At 40.6% G+C, this 13,259-nt stretch overlaps 2 long non-coding RNA genes across 2 annotated transcripts; both read left to right on the top strand.

Moving 5' to 3' along the window:
* The first annotated feature begins 636 nt into the window (after window positions 1-636).
* On the top strand, window positions 637-1,423 carry LOC124388920. The gene is made up of 2 exons (XR_006926487.1): window positions 637-705; window positions 1,003-1,423. It is a non-coding gene; the product is annotated as an uncharacterized LOC124388920 (long non-coding RNA).
* Window positions 1,424-3,355: 1,932 nt separating this feature from the next.
* LOC124388919 lies at window positions 3,356-13,110 on the top strand. Its single transcript, XR_006926486.1, has 2 exons — window positions 3,356-3,474; window positions 10,019-13,110. It is a non-coding gene; the product is annotated as an uncharacterized LOC124388919 (long non-coding RNA).
* The last annotated feature ends 149 nt before the right edge of the window (window positions 13,111-13,259 follow it).

Below are 13,259 nucleotides of genomic sequence, written 5' to 3'. Positions count from 1 at the left end.
ACTATACAAGACTAATACAGACTATACAAGACTAATACAGACTATACAAGACTAATACAGACTATACAAGACTAAAACAGACTATACAAGACTGAAACAGACTATACAAGACTAAAACAGACTATACAAGACTAATACAGACTATACAAGACTAAAACAGACTATACAAGACTAATACAGACTATACAAGACTAAAACAGACTATACAAGACTAATACAGACTATACAAGACTAATACAGACTATACAAGACTAATACAGACTATACAAGACTAAAACAGACTATACAAGACTAATACAGACTATACAAGACTAATACAGACTATACAAGACTGAATGGGCTCAATAGAAAGTGGGTACTTCACATCAAAATGATCAGCACATCAAAATGATGAAGCACACCTACTGTCTGCTCGCACTCGTATTTATACCCCGTAGACACCGTATCTTTCTGTTTTTTTCTTATTTCTTCATCTTGAGTAATTCCCCTTATTTTCTGACTTTCCCTCTTTTTTTTAATTCTTCTTATCTTTAGCCTTGGTGTTCATTCATCCCATACAATACCATATTTGGAGTTCCTGCTTTTCTCCATTCCCTTTATTTTTTGGCCTTTTATTCTCTCTAAACCCAACCATACATTGCTTCAGTCTTTCAAGTGTGAACAACCATTTTTGCGGCCTTTTTTGTCCTCCTGCATCTGCAATGGGTAAGTGTTATGCTTTTATCCTTTTTATAATGCTACTTGCTATCCTATTCTTATTGAATTTAGCTATATCAGTGTATTAGATTGTCTGTTTACATGTGCTTGACTATATTACTCTAATTTGATAATTGCACGTGCCCAGGTTATACTTTATTTGTGCATTCTGAACTGATTGTTACATAGTGTGTAGAATCTTCTCTTGAATGTGTGTTATTCTTGCCTGCACCTAGCAGTTTATGCTTTTGTCACCGTAATTTTACCCTGTTTAACATCCTATCTCTGGTGGTCTCTTTTGCTCAGCTCCATCACGCAGACGTTCTGGAACCTTTCCTAAGAGTGGTTTGGTTCCTAAGAGACAATATCGCCAATTCCAGCTCTCCTCACTTGCTACTGAGATTGCTCGATTTATCAAACATCTCTCTAGCCCAACTGTTCCAGAGAATCCCTGTCTGTCTCCTCGCATCCTGCAGAGCACTTCTACGCGTGACATGGGCACACAGACCTCACCTGACCTGCTTTCCTGAAACAATACCACAGTTTTCTCCTTATCCCTCATGCTGGTCTCCCACTGATTATTCTCCTACTTCTCCGGTCGCTTTGCCCGGTTACCATGCTCCTATGCCCTCGCCTGACTCTGAGCCAAAATACTCCCTTGCGTCTTCTGCAGCTGCAGAAAAACATAATTTCTTTTATCCCAATCAACATGCTTAACTCCCTTCAATGGTTGTTCTTTGTTCTCTGTCTTTTCAACACACTCATAACATCAGTCAGACTCTATTCTACTCTCACACGTAAATGCCTTATTATTATTATTATTATTATTATTTTACTTATACTTGCTGTAAATAGGGTACACAAGTTTGATTAACATCTAGGCTAAATAGGTTTTATCCAACTACTTCTATTGTATCTAATAAGTTCTACATTGATTATTAGGTTAATTTTGTTGGATTAATTGGTTTGATTATAACACACGCTAGATAAGGTTGATTAAAATATTTTTTTTCGACAATAGACAGTGTGGGTATTAAATAGGGATACAGATCAGTAATGTACATAAAGTGTGAGAGTGCATGGTAGTGCAAAATGACAGTATTGTGTGTCAGGTATGAGAGTTTACTATAGAACTTTGTACAATATATACAGCGGCCATAGTGTGTGTAACATATACAGATAATGTGATGACTGACAGTTCTGTGCAGTACTTAGATAGATATGAGATATGAGCAGGGAATATAATTATGGTCAGTTGTTAGTGAGGGTGATTGCTTGGGAAAAGAAACTGAGGATATGAGCACCAATAGTCACTCCAGAAAACAGATTTATGCCGTGGCCGATAGAAAGTGGTGACGTAAAATAAATATAGTAAAATAAGGAAGCAGCATGCAAGTAACATGCCTTAACTATACTTAAAAAGCATATGCACATATATAAACAAAGCACAAATAGAAACTTAAGTGGAAAAATCATATACAAATATAAAAATTAGAAGAGTAATATGTTAATAGGCACAATACATCATCAGATAATAAAGAATGTAGGAGAATAATTGCAAGAATGTGTACACGTTTCTATACCGTTTCTATACCACATCTACACAAAACAAAACAAAGGATGATTTGCAGACAAAACCCCCAGACAAGGTTTTAAGAAAAGGTGTGAATATTGCGGTGGATGATCTGTTGCATTGCGTGCAAAAGTGCACGATCAGGGGATTTTTTTAAAGACATGGTCACTATCAAGAGATGTTTGTTGTACATGTAAATTAGAATCGTATGAAGGTGAACGAGGCCTCCTGGAAACGGGTGGAGTTTTACTAAGAATTGGTATAAACTTACCAGAAAACATGCAAACAAAAGGTGGGATATGCAAAGCCCCGTAAAATGATTGGTGTATGTAAAATGTGAGGGAGGAGATATTAGAGAAAATATGTAAATGTCACTAGGTGTGAGATATAAAAAGAAAGGATTGTTTATATCAAATTTTCACTCGCATGTGAAAGCTGACGGGTGTCATTGCTGTCAGGATGGTTCTCTCCCGAGAGCTCCATGGTTGACTGCAATAAATCTGATTTGCTCCTTCTCATTTGTGACTGGAAGATCTCTTCATCTGGTTTGTGTATATATTATTTGAAGTTTTGAAACTTATTTAATAATTGATTAGCTTAAACTAATTTGAGTGTTGAGCCACTTAATTGTAACGCCCATGGGGTCTGAGTTACGACACCACACGTGAAAGACTGAAGCGATGTCTGGTTGAACTCGGAGAGAGTGAAGGTTTTATACACATTCATTCTTTTTCATTAAACCAGAGAAAAGGCTGAAGATAAGGGGAATGGAGGAGAGCAGGAAACCCAAATATGGAACTACAAGAAAGGGGTGGAAAACCAAGGCCGAAGATAAGAGCGATTGAAAAAAACAAAGGCAAAGTCAGGAAAATAAGGGGAATTTTGATGTGATGAAGTGACCACCTTCTATGTGCTCATTAGAACGTGACTGGAATAAAGAAGTTTTGCTTTTATTCATCCAAGACTGAAGATCTTTTATTGGCTGTTTAAATCTATTGCATTTTTATCTTCTCAGGATTACGTGTGCAACATTGAGAATCTACTGAAACAAAGAATCCACCCGCGATGTGTCTGCTCAGAGACGGGCTCTGAGTTACGACAGTTTTAATGGTACCCTAAAGGTCATCTTAAAGGTTGAAAACCTGAACAGGGGACCGAGCATCCTGTGGGCTGCAGACGCTGGCAACAAAATTCAGAGAAAAAAGGTAAGCAGACACCTGTTATACTCAAAGTCTGTGATTAGTAGCTGTATGCCCACGGGAGGGTCGGCCTTGGGGAGGGTATAGACTGCTGACCTCAGGTCAAGAACTATTGGGTGGAAAAATATTGAGATATTGAGATTATTGAGATATTGAGATATTTAGATTATTGAGATTATTGAGATATTGAGGATATTTAGATATTGAGATTATTGATATATTGAGAATATTGAGATATTGAGATTATTGAGATACTGAGATTATTGAGGATATTGAGGATATTGAGGATATTGAGATATTAAGATATTGAGATGAAGTGATGGCCATGTGTACATGTACGGTGAAAATAGAAAAGTGTTAACTGCAGTTGTGTAAGTGTTTCATTGTCATATTGTTTGTGATGAGCGTGTTTGTGAAAGATGGATTGGAGATTGTGTTTCTATGTGTGCTGATGCTTTGTCTGTGATTTGATATGCATGATGGTGTTTTTGCTATCGCTTGTTGTTTGCTTGCGCTGATTGGGAAGATGATGAGATTGTGATTATACTTGTATTACTGCCATATCTGTATTATTAATAAAATAGCACGGTACACACACACACACACACACACACACACACACACACACACACACACACAGGAGAGCCGCGCGTGGACGAACACACGGAGCGCAAAAGAAGGTGCACAAGAACGCGCATATACACACGGAGCGCACGAGGGAGGGGGAGGCGCATGCGCATAGGCGCACGGAGCATACGACACACACACACACACACACACAAGATAAATTGTGGGCTTTTACATATCATGGCATTGATGTGTATTTCCAGAGGAAGACTGGTATGAGAAATTAAAAAGCATCTGGAAACCTCTGCTAAACCCAGTATTGCGCACCCTAGTGGAAGCCCCTGAACCTAATAAAGCAGTGATACACCTGTTTGAGTTCATAGCAGACCCAAATACTGAAGACGAAGAACCATTAATAAAATTAAATGCAGAACTACCTGAACAGTCTAATTATTGCTCAGGACTGACAGCAACAGTTGTAGTGGAGCCCAGAGAGGTGTTGTGGGAAAGAGGTGCAGCTACCTCTATTTTGGTCTATAAAATCAACTCATTAGGGGGACAGAGCCAGAAGAATCCAAAACGACTTTGTGTAACAGTGGGACGGATAAACGCCCATCTGAAGTGGTCTGACAAAAGAAATCCAGGGTACCGTAGAGAAGCGAACAGAGCCAGACAAGGGTGCATCATGAGTGTGGAAAAAAATGGAGCTGAAAAAGAGATCAGAAAATACATGAAAAAGTGTAAAGAGCGGACAACTGGGGAGTTGCAATGGCCAGAAGAGGGAACATTAAATAAAGAAAAGTGTGATATAATGAGAACCAGGTTAGAATGCTGGGGAGAACTAAAGAAAGAAAAGAGTGAAAAGACAAACAAGAAATTAGACATCATAGAATGGTTTGAACATGGGGGAAAAATGCTGAGATCATATAGAGAAAGGGTGGAGAAGGGAAAAGAAAGTAGAGATGAAAAATGGTCAGAAGAGGCTGCAGCCCCACCATTCGAGGAGTTTGAGGAACAGAAACAACCACCACCATATTCTGAAGTAAAGAAAATGAGGTAACTGGCATCTACCAAGCAAAACAGAAAGGGAAAGAATATCATGACACGACTAGACATAACAGGAGGATGGATTAAAGGAAGGATGGAAATCCCAGCTTTAGACAACATGAGAAACAAAAGAAGAACAGGACAAACAAATAGAGTGCTTTTTGAGAATCCTGATGAGGAGGAGGGAAATGATGGAAAAAGCAAGGGTTATGACTATGGACATGATTATGATCTAGATATCCCACCTGAAGAATGGGAAAGGGAGCGAGAACAACTAGAACCACCAGAACACGACCAGAATCAAAACCATCGCCAGAAAACGCAACCACAAAAGCATGTAAGGTACGAAAGCACCCCGAAAGCACGAAAAGGACCGAGCAGAGCCACATCTCCTCCAGACATCAGAAACACAAGCAAAGAGGATTGGAATTCAGAACAAGGAAGCAGTGGTGAAGAAGAGTTTGTTGTCCTGAAACCAGAAAGATGGAAGGAAGTGCATGTTCATGGAATATTGAAAATGACACCCAAAATGCCACGAAAAAGTGATCAACTACAAACAGAAGTGAAAACACTGCAAGAAAAAGTGACACTGCATGAAGAAGAAAATGCAGCAAACAGACAAGAACTGGCAAACGCCCAAGAGAAGATAGAGAGAATGAAAGAAATTTTAAAAAATATTCAAAGAAAAATGGATTATGCAGAGAAATTCATGAAAAGTTTGGTCGATGAAAATCGCCAATTAAAGGTGAAACTATACCAACAGGAAAAAGCCCAGCTTGAGGCAGAGATTAAGGAAGCAGCTCAGAGAAGCATGGAAAAAGTGGACCAGTGTCAGTGTCTTGCAGATCCAAGCAAGTTGGAAAAGCTAAAAATGGACGAAAACGAGGGAGGAGCTCAATTCATCTTCAGGTTACAGAAAGCCTGGAGAGAAGAGATGGGATCAGCATGGGATGAGTCGACTGCTTGCTTCATGTTTTTTAAGAAAATGTTGAAAAAGGCACTCCCGAGTGAAGTACAAGAGCAGCTTGAAGCAGTTGTAGGGCTTGATACAATGCCCTGGGCAACCTTCGAAGCAAACGTAATACACTTTGTGGAATTGCACAGGAAAAGTGAAAAAGCAGCCAAAAAGGCAGCAGATGATTTAGTGGTGTTGCTCCACAAAGCACAGCTCGAAGAACTAACATGCAGCTATCAAGAAAATAAAGAAAAACACAAAGAGGAGAAAAATTCAGCTGAACACACAGCGGCCATTGTGGCACCAACCACTGTACAGCAAGTTCTAGTCTTTCAAACTGCACAAGATCAAGGAAATCAACAACGTCTGTGGGACAACCAATGATGACAATACAACCACAGGCACCTGTGACATTCCCAGCACCAATGCCTCAGCAGATGGCCTATTCAATAAATCAACAATATCCACCACAAAACGTAGGGTGGGGACAAGGAAGAGGCAGTGGAGGAATGTTTCAACCAAGACCAAAATATTATCAACCACCGAGAGGAGGAAGATGCTGGAGCTGCCAAGATCCCAATCACATGATGAGGGACTGCCCCTATCCAGTAAGACAACAGCAAGGTAACCCACATCAAAATCATGGCTGGCAGAATCCTGGAAACTGGGCAGGACTGTGGATGGGACAGAATCAGCAAGGTCAAACTCAAGTGAACCTTAGAGGTGGCCCTCCAGGGCCATCACAAGGTAACATGTGAAGATGCTCAGAGAAGCCAGAGGGAGAGCTGGTACAGTGCCCCACCTCACTGTACCCTGCACAAGAACCAACCATAATGGTGGATGTGGGTAACCAGCTTCAAACATCGTTTTTGATTGATACAGGAGCAACATTCACAAGAATTGGAAAAGAAGGCTCTAAGCTCCCCCTCTCATGCCAAGCAGTAAAGACAATAGGCTTCTCAGGTAAAACTCAAACTTTGCAATTTACAGAGCCACAAGACATAACAGTAGAAGGAATCACTATACAAGCACCACTATTGTTTTCTCCTGATACTTCAGCAAATCTATAAGTCAGAGATGCACTATGCAAGCTAGGAGCAAAAATCTACTGTGGATCTACAGGAGTGTGGGTCCAACTTCCTGAGTGTTTAGCTTAAAAATATATGTGATGGTGAAAAGAAAGACAGAACAACAATCACTGGATAAAGTCTACTGGCTGGAACTCAAGGAGACATCTTCAGAAATACACAAGTTCTATGACCATTAGAAAACATGGTTCACAAACATGCACCCTGATTGTATGGAAACCAAAAACCATGGCATTGTACTATAAAATATGATGAGGGGGGACAAGATGAAGAATATGAGACTTTGTGGGGAGACCATGTAGAAGAAAACCAGTACAGTCTCCAAACAGAAAACGTGATCATTGGTCCCCAAGGGATAGCGGCAACAGTACAGCTACCAGACCACATCGCTCAGTGGTATTCAGTCAAGAATTCTGTTCCTCATGTCTCCCTGATGATCGGGTGAAATTTTAAATCAAAAGACGTAGGGCCAGTGGTCAGAGAAGCAAGTCGGGTAACTGAGTGGATACCCGTGGAAGAAAATACGAGTGTGTCGTCAGGCAGAAAATACCTCAGCATAAAGTTAACAGCTGAAGATAGTGTGTTAGCTTACACTGTGTTGATCAACAGGCAGGTACAGGTGAGAACACAAATAGAGCAGGTAGGACAGGGCCCCAAAAGGTAGAAGATTCACAACAAACTGATCAGGAAGCAGAGCAGGTACTGAAGCAGGTTCCAAAAAAAACTATTGACTAAACATCAGGCAGGTGTAGGGTTAGTGAAGTCATCAGGGTTGGCGCAAATTCAACTAAAGCCCATTGTGCAATTGCCTTATCAGAAACAATACCCATTGTCACAACAAGCGATAGAGGGGATAAGACCAACCATTGAGGGACTAGTTGAAGCAGGAGTGTTAATTCCGACTAAAAGCCCTTGCAACACACCCATTTTTCCGGTCAGAAAACCTAACTCAGACAAATGGAGATTGGTCCATGATTTAAGGCCAGTAAACCGTGTGGTGCTAGCAGACAATCCTGTAGTGCCTGATCCACACACTTTGTTAAACATCCCTGAAGGGACTAAATGGTACACTGTGATTGATTTATGTTCAGCATTTTTTAGTGTCCTGCTGCATCCTGAGTCTCAGTTTTTGTTTGCATTCATCTACAGGGGAAAACAATACACCTACACACGACTGCCACAAGGGTACTGTGAAAGCCCATTAATCTTTAACCAAGTGTTAGCACTGGCAGAACTAGACATTCAGAGCAGTTTGCTCCAATATGTGGATGACCTACTGATTTTTAGTCAAACTAAAGAACAGTGCATGCAGGATTCGCTAAAGGTTCTAGAAACCCTAGCTCACAATTGACACAAGGTCATTGAGGAAAAGTTGCAATTCTGCCAGCAAAAGGTAGAATATGTGCTTAAAGTGCTTAAAGGCACTACACAAAAAATCTCACCCTCACATGTAGAGGTGATTAAAAAAACACCACAACCTCAAACAGTACAACAGATGTTGTCATTCCTGGGTTTAGCTGGATTTAGCAGACCGTGGATTTGTGATTTTGAGTTGAAAACACAACCTCTTAGAGACATGATGAAGGCAGCAGATCAGACAAAAATCAAGCGCTCGTCTGGTCTGGACAGAGGAAGGCAAAGAAGCCTTTAAGACAATAAAAAGCGATTTAAATTCCGCCCCAGAGTTAGCCTGTCCTGACTACACAAAACCGTTTCACCTTCATGTATCAGAAAGTCGAGGTTTTGCATCTGTCATACTAGCACAACAAATGCTCGCAGGACAGGATATATGTCATTCTTTCCGCACCAGAACTAACAATTGAAAGATGCCTCACAATTAACCCAGCCGACCGAGCAGTGCTACCAGAATGATGCTTCCAAAGGCACTAGCCATTGTGAAATGTAAGGCCCACAAATCTAATGGTGAAATGGTCAGTAATGCGGCAGCAGATGAGGCAGACAAGAAAGCAGCGGTGGGCGAAGATTGTGTGAAAGTAATGGTGCAGGGTGAAGAGCAGAAGGAAGAACAAGGAAAGGTGACCGAAGATCTTGGGAAATACCAGGATGTAGGTAAATGAGACACGTTGAATGAACTGTTTCAGTCTAGAAAACCCTGAAGCACTTCTATGGATAACATTGAGAATTTATTGCTTTAGATAAACCATCCTCTAAGGCACTAGCCGTAATTCTCCTTTGGATCCAGATAGATCGCAATATGGCCTGGATAAATTATATTTGGTACAATCAACAACGGTTTATCAATCACACAATTGAAGCCTTAAAGCTGATATCAGAACAGCTCCATGCCAATACCTTGATGGCTGTACAGAATAGGTTCGCCATTGACAAAATGCATGGCCCAGACCAAGGTGTATGTCAACTTATTGGGGAGGACCGTATGGTGAAAGCCCGTGATGGGATGGTCTCAAATAATGCGAAAGAATCTGCTGCTTCCAGTTGGCTTAGTTGGCTCTTTTCTTCTAAATGGATGGCAGGATTAGTGCGTGCTGGGACCACAATTGTCATTATTCTTGCAGCCGTGGCGTGTTTTGTCTGTTGTGGAATTCCCTGTCTCCGCGCTCTTATCAGCAAGACTGTGCACTCATTATTCGGACAATACGTGCAGCTCCAGTGTCTGCTGTTACAGGACAGGAGTCTTCTGCAGAAAACATTTATGCTGTTGTGAACCATAATGTCTATGTAACCAATCGTATCCTTATAAATGTACATATATAAATATATATACTTGTGCTTGGTAGCTAATCTTTGTAGTACAAATTTTTCAACTTTTTATTATGGAAAACGCATAACTCTTTCACGCTTCATATTTTGGTTTTTTTTATTATGTTGTATTAAACATGTTGTTGTTGTGAGTACTTCATGTTGTGTACAGGAACATGGCTGCTGGTGAACATAGGTGGCTCCTGCGAAGCATGCTTACATCGACGCATGTGCTGAGGGGTATCGATTCGCCTTTGACACATTCAGAGGTCCCTGCGATGCTTGTGATGTCCTCGTCTTCGAACTTCAAACGCATTGCCTATGGTGCCTGGATTGAGACACCTGCTCCTTGAGGGAACAGTGTCATGATGGACCTCACGAGTGGTACGGTTTTCCTCCAATACAGGACGAATTCGTTTGAAAAAATGATGAGGACTCGCGCAGACCGGTGATCACCATTGTGCAACACGCAGATATGTTTTCCCAAGAGGAAATGTGGCTGTACTCCGTCCAGAACTCTGTCTATGATCTTCCTGGTGGACTTCAGCTGATCACCCGTATCTTCCTCGTGCGAGGGCTAGTTCTCTTGCCGAATCATTTGGAGTTCTTCCCCGTGCACTAGGTGCCACAAGCACTTACAGTTTCCTGTTTTTAGAATTTGTCATTCAACGCACCTTTGTAATGTACTATACCATCACCCTCGGTGGCTTGTTTTATGGACAACGGAACCAGCGAAACAACAGGATTGGGATTGTTGTCCTATCCTTTCGCGTAAACGTTGCACACTCAAAATGGACTCAAGCGTGTTCTCGTCGAGACTTTACGACGCTCGTCTCAAGTGTCACAGGGGAGTGTGGTGTTAGTTGCGGGCTGGCCGTCCTATAGCAGCTCCCCTGTCGCAATGGATTTAACGCATGTCTCCCGTTCCATAGTTCTGCCACATTTCTACAGACTACATAGTTTTTTGTGTTTTCATTCTCTTTTGTTTTCTTATGTTTTATGTTTTAGGTACAATCACGACTGAGGATGACCTTGGTGGTGAGTCCACTGTCGTGCCACTGGCGGGCAGAGTGGGAATTTTCCCTGAAAATTGGCCGCTGTCAGGGTTTTTCGCCCACTCCTAGTTCATGTTGTGATTAGGCATATCTGATGCTGTTATGAGGGTGGGACTAATGTGATTTAACGTCGATTTTATAATGTTGATTTTCATTTTATGTTGATTTAGTTTTTTACTGATTTTAATCGTTTTTGTTTTTTTAGGTTTACTCGTCAAATTCACTGATTTTAAGATTTTAGGTAGTTTTTCACAGATTTTTTATTTAGTCGATTTTGAAGAATGATTTGTGTTATCACTGATTTTAATCGATTTCACTGGTCTTAGGTAGGTTTTGTGTTTTCATGGTTTTAGTAGATTCTTTTTTGAGTTTGGGTTTCCTGACCAAGTCAATTTTGAAGTGGTTGTTTTTGTTTTACATTTTGCTTTTATTTTCAATTATAGTAGATTGTGTACTTATAATTATTTTACTTTGATCACCATGGACGTCGTGCTACAACGGACTTTTGGATTCAAATCCTCGGATCAACATGTGGATTTTTCGGTTTTCTTTTATGGACGTCAACATGAGTACCTGGTCAAGTGCTAGTAACCTCTTCCACGGCTCCAACGAGACCCCCTGCGATACGCAAAGTATCTGGGTCAGAAGAAAACCATATGTGCCAAAGAACTCAATACATATATGTGGGAAAAAAAAATTTGTTTTTACTTTTGTGTTACATGACATGTATGGTTGGTGATGGGTTAAAACGGAAGTAGGCGGTGTGTGAGACTAATTAATCTCAGAGGGGGAGTAATGTCGAGAAAAATATTCTACTCAACCTTATCTAGCGTGTGTTTTAATCAAACCAATATAATCCAAAAAATTTACCTAATAATTAGTATAGAACTTATTAGATACAATAGGAGTAGCTTGTAAAACCTATTTATCCTGTATGTTAACCAAACTCATGTAACCTGTTTACTCCAAGTATAATTAAAATATTAATAATCAGGCACTTCTGTAGGAGAGTAGAATAGAGTCTGACTGGTGTGATGAGTGTGTTGAAGAGACAGAGAACAAAGACAATGTGTATTATTGAGGGAAAAAAGAGCTTGTGAGCCTCAGCAGCTGCAGAAGACACGAGGGAGTACTCAGGTTCAGGTTCAGGGTCGGGTGAAGGTAAGGGAGCATAATAATTGGGTGACAGGACCAGAGAAATAGGAGAATAATCAGTGGGAGACCAGCATGAAGAATAAGGAGAAGATTGTTGTTTTGTTGAAGGAAAACAGTTGTCATCGTCAAGGATCTCGTCATAGGTTTGGTTTTGCTGATGAGAAACAGCGAAGAGATCAGACGGAGTCTGTGTGCCCGTATCACGTGTGAAGGTGCTCAGCACGATGTGAGGAGGCAGACAGGGGTTCTCTGGAATAGTTGGGGTTGAGAGGTGTTCAATAAATCGAGCAACCTCAGTGGCGAGAGAGAACAGCTGGAATTGGTGATACTGTTTGCGGAGAACGCTCCTAAGAGAAGTCCCAGAACGTCTGTGTGGTGACAAAAAGTGACAAAAACTGATACATGCACACCAGAATGATAGTCTTATAAATACAATCTCCTGCGATGCTCAACACACTGTAACAATCAGTTCAGAAAATACTAATGAAGTAGAACCCGAGATCCTCACATAACCAAGTAGAGTAATAGAGTCAAACACATGCGAATAGATAATCTAATACACTGATATAGCTAGATTTAATAAAAGTAGAGAAACAAACAGCATTATAAAAAGAATAAAAGCAGAACACTTACACATTGCAGATGCAGGAGGACGAAATAGGCCACAAAATAATTGTTCACACGTGAAAGACTGAAGCGATGTCTGGTTAAACTCAGAGAGAGTGAAGGTTTTATATATAATTCTTTTAAATTAAACCAGAGAAAAGGACGAAGATAAAGGGAATGGAGGAGAGCAGGAAACCCAAATATGGAACCACAAGAAAGGGGTGGAAAACCAAGGCCGAAGATAAGAGGGATTGAAAAAAGAAGGCAAAGTCAGGAAAATAAGGGGAATTTCGAACTTAGAAAAAAGCAAAAGACACCAGGTGTCTCCAGGGTATAAATGAGTGTCAGCAAAATGCATGTGTGCTTGATCATTTTGATGTGATGAAGTGACCACCTTCTATGTGCTCATTAGAACGTGACTGGAATAAAGAAGTTTTGCTTTTATTCATCCAAGACTGAAGATCTTTTATTGGCTGTTTAAATCTATTGCATTTTTATCTTCTCAGGATTACGTGTGCAACATTGAGAATCTACTGAAACAAAGAATCCACCCGCGATGTGTCTGCTCAGAGACGGGCTCTGAGTTACGACAGTTTT

Source organism: Silurus meridionalis, chromosome 7, assembly GCF_014805685.1.
Source record: "Silurus meridionalis isolate SWU-2019-XX chromosome 7, ASM1480568v1, whole genome shotgun sequence".
In the NCBI taxonomy this organism is placed as follows: Eukaryota; Metazoa; Chordata; class Actinopteri; order Siluriformes; family Siluridae; genus Silurus; species Silurus meridionalis.
This window is presented reverse-complemented; position numbering and strand designations above follow the sequence as displayed.